Here is a 27,377-nt window from a genome sequence, read left to right as displayed (position 1 = left end):
GTTCTAATGATAAGGACAGTTTCCATGAGAGCAGAGGTTCTCAAACTCCAGCTTGCATCAGAATTACCTGGAGGGCTTGTTGCAACACAGAGCTGGTGCCCACCCCCAGAGTTTCTGATTTAGTAGGAGGTGGGGGTGGGGGAGACCCTGAGAATTTGCATCTTTGTCAAGCTCCCAGGTAATGCTGATAGTCAGGGGACCACACTTTCTGAATTAGAGAACACTCAGACTGGAAAAAATGAATGCACAAGGGAACTTCAGAGGAGGAATCAAGAGGATTTGTCGAATGAATATGAGAAGAAAGGGAGAGATTGTGGTCAAAGATAACGCCTTAATCCTGGTTTGACAAGGAGTTCATAGAAGAGTGTTCTTTTAGAGAAAGTAGGAGAATTCTATTTGGAAATGGTAAAAAAAAAAAAGAAAAAAAAAAAAATCAAGCAAACACACACACACACACACACACTACACTTCTTTCCCTTCCATGGAGAAGGGAGTTAGATACCCAGCATCCTCCACTTCTTGGTGCATTTCAAGGCTTGTTCAAGCACATTTGGGCTTTCTGGTCACCCTCTTGGGGTTTTTCCCTCTTGCACATTCCTTGTGTTTACGTGACAGGTTCAAAAGGGTGGAGCCTGAGAAAAGGTTTATTAGAATGTCTCCAGGAAGGAATAAAGGTGGGAGGCTTATTTGAGGAAGGAAGGAGGCGTGTGTTAAGGGAAAGTACAGCTGCACCAGTGGAGTGGAGTTCATGAGTTCTGCTGCCCCAGCCAAACGTGGGCTTGTCAGGTCGCCTCCTGGAGGCAAAATGGAAATACAGAACTTGTCAGCTCCTCTTTGGGCATAAACACAAGTCTGGGCTGATGATCCAGAATCCAGATTTAGTCAATTCGTTCGGTCAACTGGTATTTATTAAGAGTCTGTCTCCTCTATGCCCAGTGCTGTGTGGAGGAGACTGTGAAGGAACCTGGAGAAATAAAAGACGTGGCACTGCCCTCCAGGATGGGGGGGAGACTCAGCCAGCATTTTATGAAGCAACTGCAAATAAGCAGAGACACACACAGCCTAAAACCGAGACCAGAGTGGGTGTAACGGAATGGTTAGAGACAGACTAGGTTCATATTCTAGCTTTGCCATTGCTAGCTGGAGTAGTCTTAGTCAAGGTCCTTTTCTCTCTCTCTCTACATAGTTTCCTCATCTCAAAAAAAAAGAGGTGGGAGTGGGGAGTGGTAATAACAATACCCACTTCATAGGGTGGTGCTGAAGTTTAAATGAATTCATATCTGTAAAGCATATCTAACAGGGCCCTGGCACCGTCAAGTAAATAAATCAGAAGAAAAGTATCAACATATTTGCATAATAATTTCAACTTTGTGTCTAGTAAAAGGGGACATAAAGTTAAAAGACAACCCAAAAATGAAGAAATATTTGCCATGCATATGACAAAGGGTTAATACTTTTAATTTATACTCTAAATGAGGGGGAAAAATGATTGCTCTAAAGAAAAAGGGGGCAAATTCACAAAAAGAGAAGGAAAAATGTCAATAGTGCATAAAAAGATGCTCAACCTCACTATAAATGAAAGAAATGCAAATTAAAGCGATCAAGATACCACATTTCATCTACTGGATGTGCACAGTCTAAAAAGAATGACCATCCCAATGCCAGTGTCAGTGGGAATGTAACTTGGTACAACTTTTCAAGAGGGCAGTGCAACAAAATGAGCTAAAACTTATATGAGCATGGACTTTGGCCCTAAACTTCCAATTCTAGGAAATTTACCCTTTATGGGTAATGCCATAATAAAACACTTGACTTCCCCACCAGACTGCCTCCCCCCATGAGGCCCTAAGCTCCACAGGACAGGACCTGTGTCTATTTTATGCCCTGATGTACACCTAGCATTTAACCCAGTGCCTGACATGCAAGAAAACACTCCATAAATAAAGAATAAATGAACGGAAATGTGCAACAATGTATTTAAGAGGGTATTTTACCAGGGCATTGCTTAAAACCATTAGAAGTTGCTGAACAAAGAGGCTAGCGCCATGGTATAGTATATGAGCCACCGTGGCCTTCTGTTCCCTCTTTTCTCTTCCCTTTGCATTTTCCAGTGGTTTTAAGTGAAGCTCCCCCTTTTCTGAACCATATTCCCATCCTCATATACTAAATGTGTAAAACAATTTGCAAACATTTCATAAAGTAAGAGTTTGGGAAAAAATGAATACGTTTGTAAAGGTTTTTAATGCTTTAAAATCTTTTCAGTCAGGAGGGATAAAATGATCCCTATCTGAAAAGGCTGGTGCCCTGAGCAAACAGGAGAATTGCTAGGTGTAACAAATAATATATCCTGCCTTACAAGGTCTATTGTCTGGCTGAGGGAAGGCTTTCAATTTATAGGTTTTGAGTATCAAACTTTTTCTACAAATTCTTATATAGGCACAAAGAAGAGGGAAATCATTCTCAAATCAAATCTATTTCTGGATTGATCGTCTATAATAAAATATGCTTGTAAGGGTCTAAATGTGGATATATCTTATTTTTTCCAAACCTGATAGAAAATCTGTACCCAGCTGAGCCCCACCCCACCCCAGCCCGGCTGCATGGCCAGAACTGCTTCTGCCTCTCCTGCCCTCTAAGGGATACTCCCTGCAGACAGGAGCTCGCCCTAGAAGCTGCCGCTCTGGGAGCTTGCACCCCATTTATTTATCGAACAAACGCTCACACAGCACTTACTGGGTGCCAGATGGTGGTCCAAGGCTTTACAAATACTCACTCTCTTCAGCCTCCCCGGAACGCTGTGAAATAGGTACTATTATTATCCCATTTTACATTTGAGAAACCTGGGACACTGAGAGGGTTTGGCCACCTGCTCAAGGTCTCACAGCTGGGTTCAACTGCTCAGTCTGGCTCCAGAGTGGCCATGTTTGTTCCGTAAGGAACCAAGGGAAAATTCAAATAAATCCATTTGGCTTCTTAGAAAACCTGTCGGGGTCAAAGGTGAGGATGGGAGGGGTGGGGCTCAAGGGAAGATTAAACTGTGATGAGGAAATTATAGAGGAGACAGGTAGGAGAAGGGGGCTTTTAAACTGAAAAGGCACTACTTGCAAAAGAAAAATAAAAGTTCAGCTCCTAGGTCATAATCAATATGGCATAGCGTATCATTGTAATACAACAACTATACAGCTATACTAAGAGCCAAACAGATCACAAATGCCTTGAGAGACAAGTATGCTGCCTTATACTTCTCTGCTGCTCTCAGCATCTGGCACACTGGGAATCAAAAATATCACTCGCTTAACAGAAAAAGAATATGCCCCCTTTTTATGAGTCTCCCTTTCTCAAGCTGATATTTACAAACTATAGAGATTAGTCAAAGAAATTAGCATCATCCAGCCTTTTCCGCCTCCAAAGTTTTTAAGAGCTTTTATTGTTTTCCTTTCTTCGGTGAGTACACCAAGTACCACAGTCTCATGGGTTTCTGTGGCTAAGTCTGCCAAAGTCTTAACCATGCCAAGAAATAACTTCCCTCATTTTACTTTTTCAGAGGGATATGAAAAAAAAAAACAATCAATTCTTCTCTTTAAGATTGTCTTTTTAAAACAAGGTGAAAGCTCCTAATTTGATGAGCTCGCTGGGAAACAGTCCATGGATTAAAATATTAACAATCTATTTTTCTGCCACACAAAGTTCTTATTTGGATACGAGCAATTTATTCAACTTAATACAACAGCCAAACCTGAAGTCTCTTGTCCTTTACTGTATTAGCTAAATTCACCAACACTTTCTGTTTTGAAATCCCCCACTCTTTCCAAAAATAGTATCTCTTGTGCCTTTAATATTGCAACTCAGGTGCAAGCAAAATGTGCCCATAAAGTGTGAAGCGTGGCTGCATGTGAGGGCTCCATCTTATCGGGGGTGAGGGCTGGAGAGGAAGTCCCAAATGGATCGCTAATTCTCTGTCTGTGGGTGCATTCGACAGCACCTCATTTCTCTGTACTCAAAGACATGTGACTCTGGCTGGTTTCAAAGATTTGGCCCTCAAACAACCAGGCGTCCTTTTTAAGTTGGCATTTATTCCAGAGAGGAATACCAAGCATCTTTTCCACATGCCTCACACAGGGCTAGGCCAGCTGTCGAACAATATGGATCCCGGAAGGGGGTGCTGCCCACGTTGCTGACAACAGCCATTGGTGCCTGTTGCTCATAGCAAACATCAAAGAAACCTCAAAACAGGGTCCAGGCACCTGGCTGAGACACCCCTGGGCAAGCATCCATCCACCATGAGTGTCAGTAGTGGTCCCCAGGGGGGGGCCAAGGTGGGCATGCCACTGTGACCCGGACTTCCTAATAAGGTCCAGTCCCAGGGAGTGAATGGCAGAGCTCGCCGGAGGCTGCCCAGGCCAGGTTCATAGGTGGAGCAGTGGAATGAATCTCCCGATATCCGTTCCAAAGAAATCCCACCTGCTCCTGGCATGCCCCACATACCTGCCTCCCAGGCAAGTCTCCAAGGGCATGGCAAGCAGGCAGCTACCACAATCCGCTTTCTCTTAATTATATGGATTGGGGAGAGGTAGGAGTGGGGCAAGAAGTAATAGCGGCTCCCAATGATCCTGGACCCCTGTGTTGGCTGGGACCTTGAAAGAGCATCTTGTCTACCCCTCTGTAGGAAAAAGGTGGTGTTCTTTGGCCTCGGAAACCTGCCTGGCGGATTTGCTCTAGCAAGTTTTTGTTATCCACCTGCACATGTACACATCATGTTAATGTTCAGAATTATAACAGTGTAAACCTACTCTGAAGCATCCTTCTCTCTCCAAACTCCAGTGACATCCTTTGCCTGAAATGCCCCCCACCGTCTGAGAGCCTGGCTCCGCCGCTTCACAACCCCTCCCCAGCTTGCTGCTTTTGAATAACCTGTATCTCCCACCAAGCCACAAAGGGGCTGAATACACAGCAGTTACTAGAATGTCCATTCTAGTTGCTGCCTTCTTTCTGGCAGACGCGACTAAAAGATTTTGTTTTTGTTTTTTTTTACTCCCCCCCCCCAAAAAAAAATTCTTCATTTAAACTCAGGGTGCAAAAGGCTTCTGAAATGTGAGTTACTAGACCAGCACAGGGTGAGAAAGGGAAATACAAAAGCCAACGCAGACCTGCCGACAACAAGGCAGCCAACTGCCAAACTGTCATTTCGCTCAGCGGCTGAACAGAAGGCTCGTGTAATGACAACCACAAAACTCATTTAAAGTCTGAAAAGGTGACTAATGAGCTCATTCATGCTGGCTATAAATTATTCACTACAACACTGATCCCACTCAAGACAAACAGTAAAGTAAACTTTAAACACAAGACATCGCAGGCCTCCAAAGTGGAGCGAGTTATGTCTGTAACTTTTCACAATGAGAGGGATCCTTGTCTCTCCCTCGTCTATTGTCACATTCATTCTTCTGTTTACTTTTTTTTTTACTGCCTTTAATCAAGTTTAAGCAGACACAGCTGTTACACATTTATTTCTCTGTTGCGTTTTTTCCATTAGTTATTACAAGCAATCATGATGCTTTAAAAATAGCAGCAAATTATATTCTCTAGCAATTGAAGGCTGACCTTAAAATGAAGCCCAGGTCTTCAGAAAGAATATTCATATGCACATGTCGGGTGAGTGACAGCCCTGCACAAAGGCGAAACAAAAGTGCAGAGCATTTTGCAGTCTGAGAGAGGTTTTTAATTTGATTCCACATTTCCTTCAGTTCTACTGGAAACGGGTTGCTTCAAAACCTTACGATACAGAACCTGCTTCCCATGGTCATATTTCGATTAAGATTTTCATTAAAATTCACTATCTATACCCGAATAAAAGAAATGTCTCCTTTAAGCTTTTCGGCCCAGATAAACACAGCAGCAGGTTTGTTGAAAACCCACCACGTTGCAGCAGACTATTTTCAGTTTCCTGTTTAATATTAAATCAAGAAATTTAGCTCTTCTGTTTTTATAAACTGTGCTATTTGCTACTAAGGTCGTTACTAAAAGCATTATGATTATGTGGATAAGTAGTCCCTGTTTTATCTTAGTATCTATTTCCAAGACAGAGTAAGAGCTAAGAGTTTCAAATCTGTTTAACACTTATTTTTTTTTTTTTAAATAGTCCCCAAATAAGTACTTACATTAGCTCTTGGTCAGATCGCAGAACATTATGTATTCTTAAACTGCTTTGAATACTTTGAAAAGGAGCCATAGAAAAGCCGCAGAAAACACTCATATTGAAATACCACCAGATGGAGGTTCTGACTAACCAAAAGTGAAAGCAGAAAAGTTTGAAGCTGAATTGCACCGGGCACACACCTCGAGACTACAGGGAAAAAACTAATGGTCTCGGGCCAGGGCTCTTGCATAACGTATGAGAACTAATGTAAAGAAGGCAAACTGAGACCGGGGCTTTTGCTTCAACCTGAGACTGGGCCAAGCTCTGTCTCCATTTAAGGAATATCTTTCACATCGTTTTCACAGTTTCTTGCACATGAACTAAAGGCTAGTCCAGCCATTTCTGTGCTCAGAAATGCAAAGTAATTTTTTTTTAAGTGGAGTAAGAGGAGTCCTGCAATATTTATAGCAGAGTTCATTGCCACCAACCAACAGCAACTGGTTGTTTAGCACGCTTTTATCCATGTTTCTGTACCGAGTAAGAAGCCCCTCTTCCGGTCCTTTGTGTACGAGTTCTTGCATTTGTTGTTTAAATCAAACAACATGTGATTTCAAAGCCCAACTCCAACCAAAGAAAGGGGAAAATCGAAAATGGCATCCCATTCAAGGCTCTGCTGCTGAGCAACCCTCTCCTTTCTGGATTTCTGTGCACCTCGCTGTGAAAGGGTGTGGGCAAAATATTGCTCTGAAACTCAGCCGCCCATCCGGTCCTTCCCTAGTAATGAGTCTCGACAGCCAGGGTTCACCCCGCCCTTCACTGGTGGGAAACCCGGGATGTCCAGAAACTGTGCGACTGCCACCTTCCTCCTAATTTTCCTGGCGAGGACCACAGGTGGGGGCCGTGTTGCCTGAGGACGTTCAAGGCAGCTGAACAGCAACAGTCAAAACAGCGAACACCAAGTATTGCAATCCCAAAATTATAAAACATAAATAACAACATAAACCCTCATTATGCGAAGGCTTCCTCCATGCTTGGCGCCATGCCAAGAGCATCACCTAAGCTGTTTATTTCTTCCTTCCACTCTCCTTATGAGGCAGGTGCTGTCACCCTCGTTTTACAGACAAGGGCACCAGGCCTAAAGAAGTGAAGTAATGAGCCAGTCTTAGAGGTGAGATGAAAAGTTAAGACTCCCTATGGTGTCCTAGAGCTGCCGTAACAAATTAACACAAACTGGCTTAAAACAACAGAGATTTATTTTCTCCCGGCCTCTAATTCTGGAGGATGGTAGTCCAGAATAAAGATGCCAACAGGACCCAGCTCTCTTTGAAGGGGCTAAGAGAGGGTGGATCCTTCCCTGCTCTTCCAAGCCCCTGGCGGTTACCAACAATCCTTGGCTTGCCTTGGCTTATGCCGCTTAACTCTAATCTCTGCCTCCATCTTCACACGCCCATCTTCGCTCCATCCAAATATGCCTCTTCTTACAAAGATACTTGTCATATTGGATTTAGGGCCCACCTTAATCCAATATGACCTCATCTTAACTTGAGTACATCTGCCAAGAACCTATTTCCAAATAAGATCACATTCACAGGTATGAGTGGACATGAATGGGGGGCAACACTACTCAACCCAGCACAGACCTCTATCTCCTTTGCCTGAAAATCCTACTCTCTTAACCATTTCATGCTTCCATCTATTTATAATATCCAAAATCTAATTTCCAAGATCAAAGAATGCAACTTGCTGCTTAAAATCTACCTCTTGGGCTGCTGCTTCACAATTTTTTAGTTCAGGTTGCTTTGATTTGGGCCTAGCATTTTTGAAGAGGGCTACTGAACATAGATACCGTTTCTGCTCTTAGAGTCTTAGCCCCTGATGCTTGCATGGAAATAGATGCCATTCATTAAACGGACAAACAGATACACAGAATACCAAACTATCCAGGGTGATCCCCAAATACCTGGTCTCACACCAGCACTGTACTCCCATTCGAATCTTAAAACACAGACTTTGAATAAAGCTCCTAACAGATGGCAACTCCAGAGGCTAAGCCTAAGAGTCCAAGTCTACCATCCAGACCCTCAAGAGGGAACAAACAACTGTGAAATGAGATCAAGGCACAGACCAACCTTTGCCAACTCTGAAAATCAGCTGAAAAATTAGGAAGCCACGATCAGGCTACACCGACTATTCTACTAATCAGATGAATTTTCTTTTCCATAGACCCTAGACAGGGTAAAAATCCTCTCCCATGGTAGCCCACTGCCCCCAGGTCCTCCGAAGCCTTCACACAAGCCCTGGAGATTGAGGGTAGATACCCTCCCCTAGCTCACTGCCATCTCCCACACCCACATTAGCTCCCCGTTCATGACCCTTCCCAGTAGATTCAGTACCAAAGCCAAGGACTTCAGCTCCTTCATGAATACCCCTAGATGCTTCCTTGAAAGCTTTCCTGGTGCCACTACTGGAAACTTATATCAAAACTAGCCAAAGGCTCCATAAAAAGTGGACGGAGTAGAAAGTTGAGGTCTGTGGCTTCATTCTCAAGAAACCCTCAGCTATCCACAGGGATCTGCTGCCACTGCCATTTAGAGGAGTGCTCTGGCTTCTGCCAACACCAGCTCCCTCTGAATCCAAATTAAACCTCTCAGCTTCCTTGGGACACCAGCGTTACAGTAAAGCCTCCAATGGTTACGTTAGAAAAATAAACCCTTCCCAGACCTTCCCGGATTTCCTCTGAATGAACAACCGAGTTGGCTTTGCTGTGCAGAAAATACACTTAGTAAGTCAGAGCAGGTTTTATAAGCCATCTTCTAGGGCTCCTCCCTCATATCCTCCATTGCAAATTTTCCTTGATTAAAAATCTACAACCCATGGGTAGGAAAATGTTTCCTAATGCTGATGGCCTGGCTTAACATTTCATCTAAACGGAGCTATTTATTTACTAATTACATTCTGAGCTTTATAGCACTGGCCAGAAAAGGTTTGTTTACTCATTACAAAAACCAATTTGTGTAAGATGAAAATAAAATCTAAAAGTTTAGCCTTAGGAAGGGCTTTATTTAAAATGTTGTGTAAGCCCTTTATGCTATAAATGAGCAACTGTGGCCTACAGAAGAGAAGTGAGTTAGGGCCACATGTCAGAATGCACAATTGTGGCTCCCTCACTGGTGTCTATTCTTTTCTCCCTTCCCAACAGCATCCCTATCTCCCAGCCCCATGGTTTGCATGGGACTGACTGCAGGGGTATTGACTGGATTGGTTGAAGAATGGACAGTTAAGCTGGGCCTCCATTCATGGGCTAATACATTTCCTCTGTTGTTGAAGACAGTCTAAGTTGGCTTTTCTGTCACTTGCAACCAAAAGCATCCTAACCAATACCCATGGAGCCTCAGCGGCAAATCCACTCTTTTGGCAAATTTAGTGGTGGGGCTTAATAGGAATAAAAAGATTTTGGAAAAAAAACTAGCAAATTGTACCTTATCATTTACAAAGAGCATGTAAAAGTATGGGTTAATGTGTAGATGTGGCCATGTTAATAAAGAATTATTGATGCATGGAGAATTTGTGAATAGAGATTAACCACGGAGAAGTCATGGTTAATCCTGGAGGGATTGAACAGACAGTTCTATTTAGAACCTGAGACAAAAACACGACTCCCACTTAGGTCTCAGGGCTCAACCTGGGGCTGGGCTCACTCCCACCCACCATGGGGTGGAGGGGAGGAGGGGGACACGGGGAGATAATGTCTCATCTTTATATGCCCAAGTGCCCAGCCCAAGATTGGGGTGCTGACAGGGAGATGACAGTGATCATAATGGCTAAGCATATCGAGTGGTTACTACATGACAGACACTGTGCTAAGTGTTTTATCTGCTCGATGTCATTGAATGCTCCAAATGAGCACATGAGGTAGGTTGATAAAAGTAGACATTTAACAAATGATATTGGACTAATGACTGTTGTATAAATTTAGCTAATCTGAAGATTATCTTTAGTGTGGATGAGAAAAAAATTCTTTGATAATTCCAAATGATGAAATTCAAAAGATGAAGCATCAATGATATAATAATAACATATAATCTAGTTAATGTTTATTCAGTACTAGAAAGAGGATTGACCATGAAATATTGGGGAAGGACCCAGCAATGGGTTGAATGAGCAATCTTCAGTATTTAGGATTAGTCATTGTACAAAGAAAACTTAAAATGCCCTGAAACCTTATAGCTCATATATGAAAGAAACTTTAGAGAGGCTTTCCCAAATTTGACATCAGTCCCAAAAATTTTACATGGCATTCCAGTAACATGTTGTGAAGCTGAAAACTTTTTTTTTTCTAAACTATCAGTAATAAAAAACAAACTTCAACCAAGCTAGATTTTTTTTAATTTGCCAGAGGAATGAGCAAATTATCTTGCTATTCTCTCTGGAGAACAGCATGTGAAAAAATGATCAAAGAGCACGCAGCCAAAAATTGTAGGGAAAAAAAGTAATGCAGATGTTTGTCAAATAGCTGATTAATAATAATATTATGCTATTTTTCTGGATTTTGGGAGGTTTAGGTTGTCAACTTTTTCTGTTTTCTCTTCTCACTTATAATAAATGATCCTTTTATACCTGGTTTTGTATTTGTAATTTTACATTCTGTTTTTGCCCCCCCCCCCATTGTAAAGGCTTCAGGTCATACAAAGCCTGCATGCACCCAGGTGTGCACCTACTATGTGTGAACTCACAGCTTTATAGGGACCCTCTTCCTAATGCTGCCAGGCAGGTGTGATTATCCCCATTTTACAGGTAAGGGATCGGGTTAAAATGAGCTGCCGAAGTCACCCAGCTAAGCAGTGGCAGTGCTGGAATGAAGCCCAGCCATCAGATGATTCCAGAGGGCTCCTAGCCAGGGTGTGAGCCAGTCACACCAGTTCTGCTCCTTAGCCTGCTCACCCCCACCAAGGCAAGCAAGGAAAGAGCCACCCTTTTCCCCTCTTAAGTGTGCCTTCCCAGCCTCCGGCTGCTGCCATGGCTTCCAGGAGGTTCACTGGACTTGGGATGAGGGACTCAAACCCGTCAAGCAGACAGACCTGGATTTCAGTTCACTGCAGAGCTGGGGGTTCAACCCTTGTCACTGGCAACCTGTGGGACCATGCAGGGAGGCAGCTTTGGGCCACAGCCTCTTGGTCAGTGACTGTTCCTCTCCTTTGATGTTGGTTAGGGTTCAGGTGATGCCAACGAGACAGACATCATGGCACAGTGGGTCCACATGTCCCAGCCACAGTGAGGGCCAAACACCATCCTCTTTAAAGACAAACACTCGGAGAAAGGCCCAAGGCACTGTCTGGCTGAGCAAAAGGAAGCTCTGAATTGAGTATGAGAGAGAGGCTGAGGCTTCCCTTCCTCCCAAGCCTTCCCCTTGCCAAGGCCTTACCCCAGCAGCCTGGCTGTCTGGGCCTTAAAAGAGGCTGGGGCTTTCCCTTCCCAGATGCCTTTGCCCTTCCCCAACCTGCTTGGTTTGTGCCTCTCTTCAGAATTACAACAATTGCCTCTGTATAATGTTTTACGTCTGGTGAACTTGCCATTGACTCAATTCCCCAGGTCCCTCCTCTGAGGCCCTCCTCCGCGACCGACTTCCTGAACCTTCCGAGATCTGTCCTGCCCGCACCGAAGGCCTGGACCTGTTCTTTTTTGAACCACTCCTTTTGCACTAAATGATGAAACACCAGGCAGCATGTGATTTTCCAACTTGGGGCAGCAATTAGCTGTGCTAAGAGGAGTCCAGGGAATGCAATGCCTTACCCTCTGCTTTCACAATAGCCTCTCTGGTAATGATTGGAATTCGATCACCCTCCGGGTCTCGGTGCTTTCCTAGGCACCCCACTAGTGAGAGCAGAAAGGGCTGTCCCTCTGCAGGGTTAGACCAGCAGGTTCCGGAGCAGGATAGAAACATGCAAAGCCCCAGGGAAAGGCCTCAGGGCTCTCAACCTGCAAGGCCAGGCAATAACTGGGTGGACTGTGTTAACACATCAAAAGAAATGATGTGTCCTCCTGAGATGGAGGGCAGGGTGGAAGTGGGTGGGGTGGGACTTCCACAAAGGTGAGATGAAAAGCCTGTGGGACCCCTCCCAGAAGACCCCCAGTCAACCCTGACCTCGATGGTGGGGGTCTCTGCCAATAAGGCTCCTAGTAGCAACCGGGGGCTGTGACCAGTTGACCTTTTTTTTTTTTTAAATCAAATTCAGTTTTACTGAAATATATTCACATCCCATACAGTCATCCATAGTGTACAATCAACTGACTTTTTTTTTTCCGGTTTTCTTGAGATATATTCATATACCATACAATCATCCATGTTGTGACCAGTTGACTTTTCCAATGGCAACCAACACTCAAATCATCCAACATTCCCATCCCGATTCCCGCACTCACCAAACCTCTTGGAAGAGGCAGTAACACTTCTCACTGTAAATTGCTCCAGGGGCTCTTTGCTTTGACGCCCCAGTACCCGTGAGCTTAGTTCCCAGGCCCACCCCTGGGAACAGGTCTCGGAACTGAGGTCAGTCCGGGGAGGTCTCCTTCCCTGAGCCCAGCGCTGCTGTTAGCCCCGATGCCCCATGGACAGCAGCCCCATCTCCCAGCAAACGAAACCAGCACAATCCTTGCTAAGTGAGGAATCCAATGAGGGATGGATCAATCTGCTCCAGGAAGCAATGGATCCATTAGAAGGAATTTGACTGCCAAAACCCTCAAATTCCTGCTCAATTTGGACCTCACTGGAGAACGTGTGCCTTCCTATTATGGAACCGTGATGGATGAGCCCAGTGTGTTGGCAGGTCGCTTTGAAGATCTGTTTTTCAAACCAAACTGTTCCTCTCAGGGGAAGGGTACCAGCCTTCTCTAGTAACACTTCCTAAGATGCCAAATTTGCCTCCATGCAGATGGAACACCACTCCAGCTCCCAGCCTCCAATAACATTCTCGTGGGTGACAATTGTCGTGATTAGGATTTTTCTTGGGGTCCACATTCAGATGTGAGAAGCGGGAATGCCTGTGACGTAAGGGTAGAGTTGGTGCATAATGGACGATTCCGGCTGAGCCGGGAGAGGCTGCAACTCTGGCCCTGGTTGTAGAGGGCACGCCCAGCACCGGTCAGTTCAGGGGCTGCACCTGCCCTGAATTCTCGGCAGTCCCGCCCCCCTCCCCACTCCCTGTCACGTCTCCCCACCCCCTACCACGTCTCCCTTGGGACAAAGGGCCCACGTTCATGCACCAACTGGCTGGTGTTAAGAGGCACAGTCTATTGCTTAAAGACCAACTTTCCAACTTCATCCTAACCAGCCAGTCTTTCCAGCCAGGGACATAATTTACACATGAGCCTGCATCCAACTGTCCAGTTTTCAAACTAAAAACATCTTAGGGTTAACTTGATTGTCTAACCTAAAACCAGGAACAGAGATGAGGGATCCCTCAAAAGCAGAGGTTAGCAAACTACAACCTGTGGGTCAAATCTATCCCGCTGTCTGTTTTTATAAAGTTTTATTGGAACACAGTCATGCTCATTCATTCATGTAAGTTGCAACAGAAACCATATGGCTTACAAAGCCTGAAATACAACAAGGTGGTCCTTGACAGAAAAGATTTTCCAACCCCTGCTCCAAGGGAGAGATGACAAAAGCCACCGGAATTACAGAGGTTCTTGATGGCCTATGACTCATGGTTTACAAGGAACCCTCGCCCAACAAGTTAGAGGGAGGGAGTCTGGGTTCAAGTGCTGATTCTACCAACCACTCAGCTTTGTGAGAGCACGCAAGTATTTTCACCCTTCTGCTTCCATTTCATTCATAAAAGCGGATTAGTCTTGGGTGACAACTGCATGACAAAAAATTAGCTAATCCCCCAGCATATGCATTTGGAAAGTGCTGTCAGAAGAACTGGCTATTTCTTTTCTAGAGGGTAAGAGGACCGCTCCTGGAATAGCAGCATTTTACGATGGGACAGGAAATGCCCATTTTTAGCTAGCTGTACTGGACCTACTGTTTTCATTTGGTGTGATGTGCAATGCACAGAGTTAGTCCCTGCATAGCACAGGACTCCAAGTGAACATAGTATGTGACAAAAGAAACCGAGATCACCCCAAGCTGGGATGCTCAAGAAATGCTTTTTTTTATTTATGTATTTTAAAAAGAAAAGGGAAAAGCATAAATAGTGCCTTACAGGATGGCTAGGACTTCAGAAAAAGTAAAGGGAAGGGAGAACATTCCATATGACATGCAAAGAGCGGTAAAACAAAGGCTCAAAGTGAGAAAGGTCAAAGTCATATTCAGAGAACATGGAATACCCCAATTTAATTGTGCAAAAGGCTCACTCATCAAAATAACAAGGAAAACAGCCAAGAAAGTAAAGTTGGAGCCAGAGGATGAAGAAATATGAATTCCAAGCCAACAAGTTTGGATTTTATCCTAGACAATGGGGAGCCATTGAATGTTGTAGGGGAGGTAGGAGATGACACCATGAAAGCAACATTTTAGAAAGATTAATCTAGCCATAATATGTAAGATGAATCAGAAAAGCTGAAAAAGAGGAATTGAAATAAAGATACAGGAAATAGTATCTGCCACATTGGATCAGTCTTTAAATGGATGGGAAAAAGAAACAATTTCTTTTATCCTAAATTTAATGGAAGTGTCCCTCTCTATGTGTATCTGGTATCTTCTATACTAAATTTTAGTACCTGTTAAATAAGCAAAGCTGGAGACCAGCAAGGAGAATAGTTTAGGAAGAAATGTTGGACAACAAAAGTCAGGTCTTGGTGTAAGTTACCACTCTTTGGGGAGATATAGGTAGGGATATAAAGTGTAATAGTTGGCTTTTGATCTCAAATCACAAGCAAGAGTAATTATGCTTCATGTTCATTATGAAGGTAGTTATATATTCTTTCTCTTCTGTGTGTGTGTGTCTCAAAACCCTATTTCATCATTTACAACACGCCAGAAAAGACAGCTAGTGTAGCTTTCTTTGCATCAGGTTTCATCAGAAATAAGATTCTGCCCATCAGAAGTCCCTGCATTCTTCAGGTTTGATGAATTACTGCACCCCTGGCACATTCCCCTGGCTTTAGACATCTGTTTTTATATCTACAGTAGAGCTTGTCTCTCAGAGTGGGAGGTGGGACAGAGCAGAGGTTAAAAATGTTGCCTCAGAGCAGACAGACAGGTTTGAATCCTAGCCCCTCCTCCCCGAGGAACCTTGAGCAGGCTTGCCTGACTTCGGGGCTCCAGGTCCCCATCTGTAGAATGAGGATCTTGCATACCTAATGCAGGGGGCACTGGGAGCCTTAAATAGGAAAATCCGTGCAAAATGCCTCCTATGCTGCTCAGCACCCCGAGAGGGATGCGTCAATGGAGGTGCCACCAGTTTGTTTTCTTGGGGGTACCGTGAGATTTGGCCAGGTTAGTCCAAGTAAATGGTGACTCAGTTTTATTTAATAGGTAAGAGGCACCTCCCTAATTTAATTATCATATGCCCACTACGGAAACTCTTTCCCCGTTTGAGTACATCACCAGCATCCTGGAGGAACAGGGACTTGCAGAACACAAGCGCCCAGGGATTGAGGCTGGGGTGTGGCACCTTGGCTGCTGTCCTGCCTCCTGGGGGAAGCCCTGGGCAGGCGGGCCCTGCGGCATTTCGAAATCCCCAGTGTCCTCTGTAGATTCAAGAGCTTGAGATCTCAGAGCCCTGAGCTGGAAGCCACGGACGCCTTTCCGCTCACCGTCCCCAGGAGATCAGCAAATCTAATGTCTTGCTCAGGGTCCCACCATGAATTAAAGGACCACTTGAGTCTCAAACCCAGGGCTGATGACTTCTTTTTCTCTTTCTTTCCTAAAAGCCATATTTATGTTTTTAAATTACAAGCATCATGATGGTCACTGTGGGAAACTTGGAAACCACAGAGAAGTAAAAAGGGAACGAAAGCAGGTACACAGCCCCGTTACCCAAAGCTTCTACACCTCTGTTCACAATTCAGAGTGTCTGCCAGGGTTTTTCTGTTCATGTAACAAAAATGGGATCACACTGTGAATATACTCTCTACCCTTTCTCCCACTTGGCAATGTCTTAACTCTTTCTACAACAAAATTCTGAACTTCATGTGGGCTGACATCGGTCCACGTTGGCCATCACCGCACATTTCACACCTACTGTGTGCCTGGTACATAGCAGGCACTCAGTAAGCAGTTGGGGAATGACTGAATGTTGTAACCGATGATAACCGATGGCTTCGTCACCTTCCTTCTGTCAGATACTTGGGTGATTTCCAGTTTCCTGCTTCTTCACGAACAAGGTTATAAAGCAGCCTTATTTGTACATCTTTCCTTAGGATGAATTCCGAAGAGCAGAGTTGTTGGCTCAGGGTATTCACACCGAAAGGCCTTGGATTCATACTGCCCAACTGCTGTCCAAAAAGGGAATCCTAATTAATATCACCACTAATGATATATGAGAAGGAAAAGCCTAGAGTTTTCTCCATAAAGATGAGCTTGTGAGCTGAAGACACTGTAGTCCTTCAGTGGGTATTTCAATGCAGAATTGAGGGCTGGATTTGAACTTCGATCAGATTCCTAGAAACCCCACGCAGTATAAAGTGTCTTCCTGAACTTTCATCAGTGTCCCTCTGACATTCTCTCTGTAAAAAATATCATGGGGCACCTAATATTGCCACCAGAAGAAGTATGATCTCTCTACCATCCAAATATATAGTTTGCAAGGAAACAGGACCCGTGTCCGGGGACGTCAGCAGCTCCCCTAGAACATGGCACAGAAAATCCAATCTTTCCGTATAAACAGTGACCCACACCAAATCTGTATGTCTCTGGCACCCAGTCATTTTTCTTAAATTGTCTATAAATACCTGCAGTTAAAAGTAGTGGTTTCTAGAAGTCTTTTTTTCATACACACATACACACACACATATTAAAGACACACTCAATCTCAAAAACATACTTTCAATATTTCTTTCTTAGAAAACTTTTGGTCTTCCTCACATAAAATCAGAGAAATAAATCCCAAGTAAATGTATCTATCAGAATGTTCTAATTGATTTTTCCCACATAGGGAAAAATGTTAAATGATCCAGACCAGCCTGAGCACACACCCTCGACATGGCCCACATCCGCTCAGAAGCCAGCGGAGGCGTCTCTGCAGCGAGGCGGCCCCAGCATCCTCGCATGCCCTTTCCTTACTCTCCACGATGCTCGTGCAAAGAACTGCGTGACTTGGCAACATGCATGTGATGAGCTTGATCTTCTTCCCTCCCCAGTTTCCTACCCTTTGCGCCTTCCCTAGTGCTGAGAGGTGCCTGCCCTTGGGAAATCACCAGCTTCTCTCCAAGTCACTTTTTATACAGAATATGGAGGAAAAATTATTTGTATTCTCTACGTAAGAAATCCTGGATTCAAATTCCTGTTATGTCCCAGGATTCCTGTGTCAATGTTACCATCTGTGCATTTGTTTCTCCCTCTTTAAGATGGGGTATTTCTGCTTCTCTCTTGTGTGTTTCATGAGGACTTTCCAAAGAACAAAAGCATAAAAATTCCTCGTGTGTTCCAAGAAGCAAAGCAGCTCTATGGATTCAATGTATTCCTTTGTATGACTTATTTTCTTGAATTACCAATCAAACACAGCTCTTCTATCCAACTATTCTCCATACCTTTGTATCTACGGGCAATGCTATTGGGGTATCTCCTAAGCTTAGCAAACATCTGTGATTTTTTTTTAAAAAATCCACATGGCTCATTGCAATCAACCAGCTACTCTTTACCTTACATCCTTTTTCTATTATCACACACTCACACAATATGGAAGTCCATATTTTCTTCTCAAAATAAACCACAGGACTCCAGAACTCAATAGATAAAAATCTCAAAGCCCGTGTTCACATTTTTCCATGAAAGAAATTTGATAGTTCAACATGTCACACAGCCAGTCAATCAGAGGACAGAGAAATAAAAACCGAAGTCCTGAAGTCCATGTTTCCAGTTTTCCTGTGACATGAACAAGACTGAATTTATTTGAAAAGAAAACGCCAAGGCTACATTTGGAATTACCATGTTTGCGGGGGGCAGGAGGCCAACTTAGAGGACATTTTGCATTCTCTTTTGGAGCTGTGGGCAGCCTCGCCAAATCCACAATCCCAAACGTGCATAATTCAGCCAACACACCACGGGGCTCTGCCCTTGGACTTCTGCCTCCCTCAGCAACTAAAAGGGAATTTGTCATGAAGCAGGCCTCTTGGGGAGGTGGGCTCACAAGGAGAGCCAAAAAGCCATTCTTCAAAGAAACCCAGTGGACCTAAAGGTCAGATAACAGAGCAGGACTTGAGTTAAGGGGAATAGACTCTGGGCTCAGGGGATGGGAGCGACTGGTCGAGCAAGAGGACACAGCAGAAGATCGACACATGGGCAGCCCCGTTGCTCAAGTCCCACTGGCCATGTCCCATGATTCCCAAGCCACCAGCAATACACACTGGTAGTGGGGCAGCTTGCTGTGTGGGGGTAGAGACAGTGGCCTCCATCCACTTCCTCTCCACCCTTTGGGGCAATCATGCTGGACCCAGGCCAGGCCAAGGAGTCATCCTGCAACTCCTTGACACTCTTCTTCTAGTACTGAGCCCACATGGGAGTCCTCTGGCAGACCCAGCTCTAGCCCATTTTACAGGGTCTTCCCATTCTCCCAAACTCCACAGAAATGTTTCTCAACTAGGACTGGAATCAAACATGTTCTGTAGGATGTGCTATTTTACAGAACTCCTAACATCACTGGCTCAGGGAGGGGCATGCCAGTCCAAGGGCAGTGTAAGTGAATCTCCCTTCAGTACCTGCCCACGGGTGTGCATATCTGTAAAAGTCTCCTGTGGCCTGATTCCCTTCTCTCCTTCCTCCAGCCCCCCCCCCCTTCACCATGCTGACTCTTCCAGAATCCCCTGCAGCCCAAAGGTGTGTTAAGGATTTATCCTTTCCCACAAAGAGGTCTGGCCTTTGCCCTCAGCTCCTGGGAGGTAATCTTTGTTAGCCTGAGGGCTTGGGATAGCCAGACAGGAACAATGAGATTTAGGATGGGGCCTGGCCACTCCCCAAAGGCCAGGAATGTGATTTAGGGTGGCAGCTTCTGATCACAGGGCATCAGCCCTCCTGGAGACTGAGATCAACCCTGTGGGTAATCAATGAATCAATCATGCCTACATAATGGAGCCCCTGTAGAAACTCTGATCAAGGTTCAAGAGCGCTTCCTTGGCTGGCAGTAGTCTAGGTATATTGTCGCACACAGAAGCTGCGAGAGTAACAAGTCTGGGCTCCATAGGCAGAAGACAACAGAAGTTCTGTGCTTGGTACTTCCCTGGACTCCACCTTATAGGTGCTTTCCCTTGGCTGATTTTAATCTGTATCCTTTCCCTGTAGTAAATCGTAATTGTGAGTTTAACAGCTTTCAGTGAGTTCTGTGAGTCTTTCAAGTGAATTATTGAATCTGAGGGAGGTTTGGGGAACCCTCTAAACTTGCAGTTGGTATCAGAAGTGAGGGCAGTCATGGGGACAGTGCCCTCTAAATTTGTAGTTGGCTAACTCTGGTAGTTGGCCCCAACTCCACACACCAACCCAACACACTGCAAGTCTGCTTTAAAGCCTTTGTATTTTTGGATTAGCTCTGGAACCACTCTGGACTTTAGTTTCTTCTTCTGCCAGTGAAGGAAAGGAAAACTGATCTCCAAAGTTCCTTCTAGCACAGAAAATTACTCTTCTCTATTTTATCTCCTTAAAAATTTGCTCCCTATGCCTTTGAAAGAAACAACTAATCTGAAACATGGAACATGCCAGAGAAGTCCTCCATGGCTGGCTCTTCCTTCCAGGGTATCTGTGCAACATTTGGCTTGGCCACACATCCTCCCACTATTGGCTTAAAGAGTGAAGGTGCTAATTTGTCCATGGCAATCGGTAGGGGCAGACTGGATGAATCCTAAGGTCTCTTCCAGAGTGAAGAGTCCAAGATTCTGCAGGTAGAAACATCATGCTAACTAGCAAGGATCGGGATATGAACAGAAAAAAAGTCATGGATGGGACCTTTTGTTATACTCCCAAATCAGACACCTACTTTAGCTGCCTCTCAGTTTGGTGTTGATGGAGGGATGTTGATAATGTCTATATAGGTATGAGGTGAGGAGGCCAATCCTCTACCAGCATCAACCAAACAGTAAGGCAAAGATTGTCTGTTAACATGGTGAACTGAGTATCCTGTCTGATTGTCAGAAAAGGGAATTCCTCAAACCAGATCTTTAGACCTAAAAATGACTGCTGGCCACCCACACACTGTCCCTCAGTCAATAATTCTGGAAATGGAGCTTCCAGACCATGTTATAATTTAACAAGGCTTTCCTTGGGCTGGCCTTTTGGGTTTATATGTTTCCATTTCTTCGTGTGGCCTGTCAGTAGCTTGACATCATGCAGATGTGAGCCTGAGAACAGGCCAAGACGAATGGAACGCCACCGTGTCTCTGAGCTCTTTCGGAGAATGTTATTGTAGCTTGAGGGTGACAGTCCCACAAGTTAAATCTTCATCATTCCTTGCCTGCCTGTCTTAACACTTCAGATTCACCGGTCTACGTTTGAGTATATTTACTCACCATCCATTTGAGAAATTGTGAAGGCTTGTGTATGTGTATTAAATGGTTTAAATTAAAAGAGCTTTTCAAGGACCTAAAGCCACTGCTCCAGCACTTGTGGTGGAGTCTCCAGAATTGTTCAGATTCCAAGAGGACGCTGTTACTCCACCTGTTACCCTACCTCCATATCTCAGCTCCCGATCTGCTTGACACTCAGGAGAGGAAGGAGCCACACCTGAACACCTCCCACTTAAAGCTTATATCTCACCTCAGGGATGGTTAAGTTCATGTGTCCACTTGGCCAGGCTATGGTGTCCAGTTGTTTGGTTAAGCAAGTACTGGCCTGGTTGTTACTGTGAGGACATTCCATGGATTTAAATCATCAGTAAGTTGATTGCATCAGTGGCTGATTATATCTACAGTCAACTGAGGAGATGGCCTTCAACAAGGAGAGAAGTCTCATCCGATCAGTTGAAGGCCTTAAAAGGAGAAGTGATCATTTCAGCAGTCAGAAGAGAGAACTTCCATTTCTACTTCAGTCAGCCAGCTTCTCCTGAGGAATTCATCGAAAACATTCATGGGAGTTCCCAGCTTGTGGCCTGCCCTAAAGAAGCTGGCCTTGCCCATCCCCACAGTCACGTGAGCCAACTGCTATTATAAATTTCATGCTCTTTGCCTGGAGAACCCTGACATTCATACTAGTATGTAAATGATTCACATCAGAGTCCTTCCCTAGAAAGAGCTGAGGGCAAGCAGAGATTCCTGTGCCCCCCAGGAGGTGTAAAGCTGTGCTGTGAGAGTGTGTCTGAGGGGCAGAGACTCTGTATAAAGAGGGCACTGAGTCATTTCCCTAAAGATGGTCTAGCTTAGTCCTAATTTGGTTTTGAAAAGAGGGGCATCCCATAACAGTGACTTTCCAAGGAAGGGTAATGTAATGCATCCAGCCTTGGCTCGATCGGGCGCCTCGGTGGAGCTGCTATGGAAAGGCCCCCTCTGCTGTCCCACCTGCATCTCCCTGGCACTCCTGGGGGAGGCGGGAATGAGCTCAGCAGAGACCATCAGCGGCCACCACCAGAGCGGCACTAATGCGATACAGAAGGCGCGGGTGCATTCTCCCTGACCAGGTGTCCAGGCTGGCACTGCCATCTGGGTTAGAAAATGTATGCTCTGGGGCCTGCCAGGGCAAGCCAGTTTGATGGGAGCTTAGCTTGAAACTCACCCATTTCAAGAAGCATCCTCAGCCCTGCCCCTCATTACGATGAGAGGCCTCGGAATTCCGCTATTTCTTCTTACAGGCCCTGAGAAGCACGGTGCACGCGGCCTCGAGAGTCAGTGGCCAAGGGCCCAGGAAACAAATCAGCTCCAATCGTGAACACTGGGAAAACGTTGGGAAGAGGTTGGGGTTTTGGTTTCATGTTTCCGAAAACTTGAAGATATAAACCAGAAATAAAAACCTAGTAAGAACCGCCTATCTAAAGTTCAATTGCCATTACTTTAAATTCTTCGTATCCTGATGTAAGAGGCCGTTAAACATTAAAACCAACATTAAAACATGAACTTAAGTTGTATTACCAAATGATACATTTGTCTCTCTAAAAATACTTAGCTCCAAGATGTGAAGAAACATTTTCTTGTTTGATATTGATGGTAGTGGAAGTGGGTCCCTGAATTTGAGGAGGGATATTTGGCAATATCTATTAAAATTTTCAACGCACATGGGATTTGACCCAGAAATTCCCCTTGTAGGCATTTATTCTAAAGAAATACACAATTTGGGCAAAAACATGTATGTCCAGGATTATTTCAACATTGTTTCTAATAGAGAAAAACTGGAAAGAACCCCACGGCCATCAAAAAGGGATCAGCTAATTAAATCCTGGTTTGTTCATATAACGGAAAACTCTGAAGCTTTTAAAAGACCAAGATAGACTAAGGTACTGACAGAGAAAGATGCTCAGAGAGAAAAGCACATTGTAGAACTTCATAGCGAGTTTATTTTTTGTAAAATACTATCAGATATATTAATGCATGCATACGAAAAAATCTCTAAAAAAATCTCTAGTAGATAGATCATTAGGGACTTCAAACTCTCCATAATAAGTAAGTATGTCTAGATTGGCTAGGATTTTAATGTTTTTATTTTTTAACATTAAACAATAACTTGTAATCAGAAAAAAGCAAACGTCTCCATCTTCAGGTTGTTTAATTATCTATAAACTCTGTCCCTGCCCGGAAGTAGTTCTTTGCCCCTTATCTAATCCTGGAGCAGGAATATTTTCCGGATTAGTGGCTATGTGTTTAATCACAGGAATTCCATTTGATAAAAGGCTTATAATCTCAAATCTTTAAATACTCACTAATACACACTAAAGAGATTTTGCCCTTGAGAAGTGGCAGAAGGTGGGACTGTACTTGGGAGGCCTGGGCTGGTCTTGCTCAATCACCATCTGCTGGGTCATTTTGGGCAAGTTTCCTTCCCATGTTCCAGTTTTCTCTACAGTAAGATGAAGGGCTTGAATGGAATCATCTCCAACATTCTCTCATGTAAAGGCCCTGTCCCTTCCCTGACGCACTCCCCATGGAAGGGGTACCGCATCAGCACTTGTGTTAGAGACTGGGCCACAAGTCAGGAAACCAAGGAAAAAGAAATGTTGAGAAGAGCACGATGTTTTTGTGGTTTAGCATCATCTGCATTAGGTAAAGTCAGCCGAGGGGAAGGGGTGAAAGGGTTCTGATGCAGTGGAAAGAATGAGCACGTTAGAGGTCTCAACAGGACGGGGAAGTTCAAGGCCTTCATATTATATCTTGGACTTGTTCTCCACTCTCCTTATTTAAGGGGAAGGCCCAGCCTATGGCAGGCCACCGTTACCTACTACAAACGAACTCCAGAAAACAGAGAATTCAAGTGCCTTATTCTCCATGGCATCCTCAGCACCCAAAGCAATGCCTGGCACACAGTAGGTGCTCATTAAATATTTTTGAATGAATAAATGAATGAAAGTTGTAGTGGAAAGAGCATCAGCTGGGTCAGAGCTGGGTAAACTATAAATTGTGTGGCCCTGGGCAAGTCAACCTTTCTGAGACTTTGTTTCTTCATCCGTGAAGAAGATATGGGATACTCATCTTTCTTTATCTATGAAAACCACCTCCCAGGGCTTTGGGAAAGACTGAAATAACATAGGAAAGTCATCCAGCAAGGTCACCTGGTTCCCGGTGGGTTCACAGAACATGGGAACAAAAACTGTATTGCCACTATTAACTCAAACTCACACTGTAGCCCAGGTATCTCTATAATCAAACATCACACAAGTGTCTGTAATCACAAGGCACATAATTCAGGTCTACAACTTGGCCATTTGAGAGCTACTAGTTAAAAACCAAACGTGCAAATAGCTAAAAACCAAACGTGCCAATAGCCTCTCGTTTGAAGAAGATGACTCTGCTGTCTCCTCCTCAGAGCAGTTTTACTAAGAACTTTATCAGTTGGTCCACTGTTTCCAGGTGCCTCCATGAAGGGCCTGTACGGATATGTATGGCGGAAAGACATGAAGACCAGTCAACGAGACCAGCAGGTTTGCAAGCAGTTCTGGTTCTTCCCTGGCCCAATTGTTGAGGTTTGATTTAGGAAAATCCAACATGGTGTAGAGGTTGCAAGCATGGAATCTGGAGCCAGATGCTTAGGTTCAAATCCCAGTTCCAATAATTTCACTGTGTGACCTGGGGTGAGTTACTTCACTTCTTACTTCTGTTTTCTCATCTGGAAAAATGGGGTTGACAATAGTAGCTCTGTGGGGGTAGGGACAGGGGAGAGAAAGCAGGAGACTGTAATTCTATGGCTTTGTGAGCAATCATGGAAATCAGTCAGGCCATTTAACAGAAACCCAGCCAGGAGGAACCCCTTCCATGGAAACTACCTTTCCCAAAGTTTTCCACTTTTACTCATCATACAATCATCTTGACTCCTCTCTGAGAGGTAGAGGAGAGAGTTTGCTGGTGATACAAAGGAGGACTCTTCAGGAGTACAAGCAGAGTGCTTGACACATTGAAGCTCTTCAACAAATACTTGGTGAGTAACTGCATGAATGGATGATCCTTAAGTTGAAAGAGTCTGACAGTCCATCCTACGTATGTTCAATACAAGATTCTAAATTTAAACCAAGGTTAGTGAAGATCTTGACATTTTTTTTTTTTAACCGACACTTTGAATCTGTATTAATAGAAATCTCTTTTATGGTTAACTTTTCTTTTCAGTTTGAGATGTGTTACAGGGTAAACTGTGCCTCCTCAAAAAGACATGTTGAAGCCCTATCCCCCCAGTGCCTCAAGATGTGACCTTATTTGGACATAGGGTCATTGCAGATGAGTTCAGTTAAGATGAGGCCATCCTGGAGCAGGGCAGGCCCCTGATTCAAAATGACTGGTGTCCTTCTAAGAAGAGAAGAGCAGACAACACACAAGAGAGAACGTGGCCACGTGAACACAGAGGCAGAGCCTGCCATTATTCTGCCCCAAGCTAAGGAGCACCGAGGATTGCCAGCCAGCATCAGAGGCCGGGAGAGCAGCACGGAACAGATTCTTCCTGCAGGTTCCCGAGGGAGCACCGCCCTGCCAGCGCCTTGATCTCAGTTTCTGGCCTCCAGGGCTGTGAGATAATGCACTTTTGTTGCTTTCAGTCACCTGTTTGTGGTATTTTGTTATGGCAGCCCCAGGAAAACCAAGACAGGCCACTCCCCAACTGAACAGTATGGACAGGTCACCTGGAGAAGGCAGGAAACATTTATCTGGTCAGCAAATATAAAGTGATGGTCTCTTCGGTACAAGGATGTGCACCATAAAGACAAACAAGTCTAGGTGAGCTCCATGAGGGCCAGACCTTCTCTGTCATGTTCACGGCCAGATCTTCAGGGCCCACAGTGCACACAGGAGGTGCTCAATGAAAGCACGATGAATAAAAGAAACAAACAAAAAAAATGAATGAAAACATGGGTCCCTGTCCTCTTGGAAAGAACAATCAACTGGAAGAGATGGCCACGTTGTTACAGAGCCTCTACCAGGACTGGAGTTTTCTGACCATTCTGTGGTCTTCGTTACTCCTCCAAACAGGTCTTAGAAGTGACTGGGAGACGTGAATACAGAGACCTCTAGGCAGGGGAGATTTGGGAGAAATAAGAAGTGGATGCGTGTGGGTTCGCAGAGGGTTGTGAGGCTAACTCGGGATGTTTGTCTTGTCTACATGAACACTACTTAATGTCGATGCGATTGGGAGATTTGGAGGAAGGGAGGAGGCAGCTCAGAGAGATGAGGAGGCTCCTACTGCTCTACAACCCAGTTCCTCTTTAAGAAATAGCCATTGTTTTCTCTGGCTCGTCATCTGGATCACTTCCCTCTTGCCCTGACCAAGGGCTCTCTCCCTGGCTCATCCCTTGCTTCATCCCTGAATTAGGCGCCCACAGGATGAGCTTTAGAAGACAGCCATTGGGCAGCCCTCCTCATGTGTCTTGGGCTCTCTGTGGAAGGACCCGACACTTCCTTCCCTGGGATTAGCAGATTGTTCTCCCCCAAAACTCAGCAGGCCGGGTAAGCCACAGTTGCCAACTGCCTCTGTGATGCCCCTCACTGAGTGTTTCACAATGCAGTTCTCAGGAAAATTACCCCATTCCTTCTGTACGCAGCAGGGAGATGCAGTGTTAACTGGAAGCTTGGCTATTATGCTTCTGGATAATTTGGGTTTCAAGTGCAGCCCTGGCATGTCTGAAAACATTAATTACCCCCAAAAAAATTTATCCAGCTGCCCTCCCGACTCTGCCCAGTACTTGGTCCTGGGTGTGGGGTCCTCTCCGCTGGCTCCCTTTGAGCCCCAGCAAACAGAGCAATTGAGACCCCTTATACACCCCAGTCAATGACTGCAGCAAAGAGTTTTGGCTGATCTGGCCCCGGAAAAGATAAAGCCCTTAAATAAAGATTAGCTCCGCTCATTCCAGCTCCACTCACAGCCAAGAGTCAAAGTCGATATTTGCTGAGTGGAAAAGGACAAAAGGAAACAAATTTCATTTGTGAGGTCTCCAAACAGACTGGAAAAAGCAGCAAGAAGCACCTAATTTTCTACTTCTTTCTCTGTCTGTCTCCTCTCTTAGGAGACTAGGTTAATATGTCCCTACTCTGAAGGAATTTCAACATGTTGGTCTCTGAATTACAAACTACCAACTGGCTGTCGGAATAGAGCATTCAACAAAGAGCTGCACAGGGTGCACCCTTTAGAAACAGAGCCACTTAAAATGGCCATATTATGACAGTGCTGCTACTTCAGAGCAGCAAAGGATCAGGAAACCATAGAGTGGGACCTTCTAAAAGCTCAACACTACTTCTCAAAGATCCCCTGCAGAGCTGGGTCACAAAAGAGGGCCCTTTTAATTCGAGTGAATTTAAATCTGCACCAAAGCCTTTTGCATACAGTGACAGCATTTTCATTTTGGGAAGAACCTGAGGCTGGTCCACAGCCGTCACTTTACAGATGGGGAAACTGAGGCTCAGCAAGATGAAACAACATGATGTAGAACTTGCTGTGAGCTGGGGGCAGAGCAGAGACTGGAACACTCGATGGCCAGTC

At 44.7% G+C, this 27,377-nt stretch overlaps 1 protein-coding gene across 6 annotated transcripts in view; it reads right to left on the bottom strand.

Moving 5' to 3' along the window:
• The window catches only part of FOXN3 (forkhead box N3), a 387,204-nt gene that overhangs the window by 228,860 nt on the left and 130,967 nt on the right, over nt 1-27,377 (bottom strand). Inside the window, exon 3 of one of the 6 annotated variants that reach the window (XM_037832094.1) lies at nt 21,990-22,145. The exons of 4 other annotated variants lie outside the window; for them this stretch is intronic. The gene's annotated coding sequence lies outside the window, so the exon portion shown is untranslated. Of the gene's footprint in view, nt 1-6,155; nt 6,494-21,989; nt 22,146-27,377 lie in introns of those variants that run through there. One more of the 6 variants, XM_037832098.1, reaches the window with a different exon arrangement.

The sequence above is a fragment of the Choloepus didactylus genome, chromosome 4, assembly GCF_015220235.1.
Source record: "Choloepus didactylus isolate mChoDid1 chromosome 4, mChoDid1.pri, whole genome shotgun sequence".
In the NCBI taxonomy this organism is placed as follows: Eukaryota; Metazoa; Chordata; class Mammalia; order Pilosa; family Megalonychidae; genus Choloepus; species Choloepus didactylus.
This window is presented reverse-complemented; position numbering and strand designations above follow the sequence as displayed.